Here is a 3,992-nt window from a genome sequence, read left to right as displayed (position 1 = left end):
AATATAGATAACATACAGTACTATTATATTTATATAGACAACATACAGTACTATTATATTTATATAGACAACATACAGTACTATTATATTTATATAGACAACATACAGTACTATTATATTTATGTAGACAACATACGGTACTATTATACTTATATAGACAACAGACAGTACTATTATATTTATATAGATAACATACGGTACTATTATACTTATATAGACAACATACAGTACTATTATACTTATATAGACAACATACAGTAATATTATATTTATATAGATAACATACAGTATTACTATATTTATATATATAACATACATCACTATTATATTTATATAGATAACATACAGTACTATTATATTTATATAGACAAAATACAGTAATATTATATTTATATAAATAACAGACAGTACTATTATACTTATATAGACAACATATAGTACTATTATACTTATATAGATAACATACAGTACTATTATATTTATATAGACAACATACAGTACTATTATACTTATATAGACAACATACAGTACTATTATATTTATATAGACAACATACGGTACTATTATATTTATATAGACAACGTACGGTACTATTATATTTATATAGATAACATTCAGTACTATTATATTTATATAGACAACATACAGTACTATTATATTTATATAGACAACGTACAGTACTATTATATTTATATAGACAACATACAGTACTATTATACTTATATAGACAACATACAGTACTATTATATTTATATAGACAACATACAGTACTATTATATTTATATATACAACGTACGGTACTATTATATTTATATAGACAACGTACGGTACTATTATATTTATATAGATACGTACGGTACTATTATATTTATATATACAACATACAGTACTATTATATTTATATAGACAACATACAGTACTATTATATTTATATAGATAACGTACGGTACTCTAACACAATTTTATAAGTTTTATTAAAAAGGAGAGAAGAACCATTTCTTCATTAAGAAAGAGATTTAGGGAAAAAATGTTATAAAATAAGGTTCTATTATTTTTTAATTTTAGGGATGGCCTGTTCTATAACATTTTGGTGCTATATGAAGTTATTATTGACTTATTTCTTAAAAACAAAAATGAACACATGTACAGAATAAACGTTTTTTAATCGACCCAATTGTAAAGAAACTTTGTTGAGAAAATTTTTCCTTATGATGTTGAACGATCGTGCGAAGTTTCATTCAAATCGGAAATGTGGGAGGAGCTTTGCGGACAGACAGACTTTAGCCTCTCATATATATAGATGAAGTTTTGCACATTTTGAAGCATGGTTTTACATTTGTACTTATTGTTAAAAGGCACGGAATTTAAATAATATGGAGGTATGTCAATCTGTGTTACAGTCAGCTACTCAAGTTCTGGCTAACGATTGTACACTTTATTCAAACATTAGGAAAAGTACTTGTCGTTCCCCAGTGGCACAGCGGCATGGCTGTGGACTTACAACTCTAGAATCTGGGATTCGAGACCCGTCGTGGGCAGAGCACGGATAGCTCATTGTGTAGCTTTGTGCTTAATTGTAAACAAACAAGTTATTGTTAGTTTTTTAAACTCGGAGTAAGTTGTGAACGTATGTTTAAATATGGAATGAAAGAAAAAATAACGGAAAAGTGTTTCGAATAATCAGTGGAAAGTCAACTTTGTATCACATAAGCTGCTATTTTGTAATATTTATCTCACTAGATGGCAGCACATATTAAAGAAACAGCATGTAAATTAAAAGTTTAAACTGAGGTGAAACTACTGTAAGACAGTGCAATATCTTATCGTAGGGACCAAACTTTATAACAAAAGTAAACAAGTAATAAAGGTATTTTGATCTAACTTATAGGAGATAAATCTTAGAAGTATAGATATCAAAACAATTATTCTATCTGTCGCATGACTTGTTTGACATCAAGTTTGATCTCATACGAACCACATAAACCAGTGCTTCTCAAACTTCTTCGTCTGTGGATCAATTCGGAGGGGCAAAAGACCCCGCGGATCACCTACAGGTTCTATCCCACCTGTTCTATTCTCTCGTATGGACTCGGGCATTGGCGTTGTGCGTCAATAACTTGCATTTTGGATGAGCCCGTGAACCACCAGACTACCAGTGGTCCAGTACCACATTTTGTAAACCACTGACTTAAGCCATTTAATCTAAAAATCTAAACTGTGGTTACATTAATGATGTATATGTTTAAAAACGGATACTTCTGGGGCTCTCTCTGTTATTGTAAAAACTGCATAGTGGGACTCAGAAACAGGTACAACACGACAAAAGTTGTAAACACATACAATCAGAATACCATTTGGAATCTTAAAATTCTATCACAAGCGATCCCTAATAATATACATCATTCAAGGATCGTCTACCAATCTGCTTCTGGGAACTGTAAGCCCATCTATAATGGCGAAACACTGCGCCAATATCACAAGCGATCCCTAATAATATACATCATTCAAGGGTCGTCTACCAAGCTGCTTCTGGGAACTGTAAGCCCATCTATAATGGCGAAACACTGCGCCAATATCACAAGCGATCACTAATAATATACATCATTCAAGGGTCGTCTACCAAGCTGCTTCTGGGAACTGTAAGCCCATCTATAATGGCGAAACACTGCGCCAATAAAAAAAAAATAACAACATTGCTATGAACGTTTGGGTGTCTACATCAAAAGCAGAGAAACTTTTAACTGTTATTTGTATACACAACGAAAAAAACCAACTGTTGTATTTCCATTCATGATTTCAAAATCCTAAACCACGAACTACCCACAGAAGAAGCAACAACATTACTTCGTTTCAAGAACTTTATGTAATTAAATAACTTTTTATAGTACGTTAATTCAGTATTCTTCTTTTATTATAATACTTTTCATTTTAATGTATTTCGCATGTTCCAATTCAAGTGAGAAACCAGTAATTTTACTTGTTGATATTGTGTATCATCATATTTGTGATATAATACGAAACGTCCTTTGATTAAACATGTTTAGAGCTATTGTACTTGTTTATAATTACACTCTGGTATCCACTTAATGAGTTTATTACGTCTATGGAATAGCATGAATAGAAAGCAGATAATGAATAGACACAAACATTCATAGATCGTGCTTCAAGAGAGTTACTATGACAACCAAATAGCACATGAATTGTTTCAACGACGGACTTATAACGCTAGAAACGTGGTGGGCAGAGCACGGAAAGCCCATTGTATAGCTTTGTGCTTAATAACAAACAAACTTTCAACGAAAATTAAATTACAGTACTTATAATAATGCTCAAAAGATAGCGCCACATACAAATTAGTGCACCAATTTCATTGGCCTTTTTTTAACTTTTCGAAAACATGTTTGTTTTTATGAACAAAGCCACATTATGCTATTTGTTGTGCCCACGCAGGAATCAAACCTCGTATTTTAGCATTGTAAGTCTGTAAACTTACCGCTGTCTCACCGGGGACCGAAATCGTAAGAGGTATTTTATAAAAAAAAAAAATCTTGTCTCTTCAATACAATCTTAATGTTAAATTATATGTATTTTCTACCATTTAAACATCAGAGGTATAATCCCTTCAAAACAAATGTTTTACTGGAATTTTCTGGAAACTGGATAGTTTTACTGATAATAACGTCAGAGTTATTAAGTTATTTTAGAACGTGTTACTTTACTTTTTACACAACAGGGTTACATAACAATTGAATGGGATGGCTCGTGTGTAACAATACAAAAAATATTTCAATGTTTATACAACTTACAAGTAATCTCCTCGGGAGACAATGTTTCCCATCAATATATAAGTACCTTCTCTTTTTATTATCTTAAACAAACAAACAAAAAAAGAGTCATTCTTACACCGCATTCAAAACTATCACGGAGTCATTCTTACACCGCATTCAAAACTATCACGGAGTCATTCTTACACCGCATTCAAAACTATCACG

This window comes from Limulus polyphemus, unplaced genomic scaffold, assembly GCF_000517525.1.
Source record: "Limulus polyphemus unplaced genomic scaffold, Limulus_polyphemus-2.1.2 Scaffold7422, whole genome shotgun sequence".
NCBI classification, from domain to species: Eukaryota; Metazoa; Arthropoda; class Merostomata; order Xiphosura; family Limulidae; genus Limulus; species Limulus polyphemus.
The sequence above is the reverse complement of the archived record's forward strand: the minus strand, read 5'-3'. Positions refer to the sequence as shown.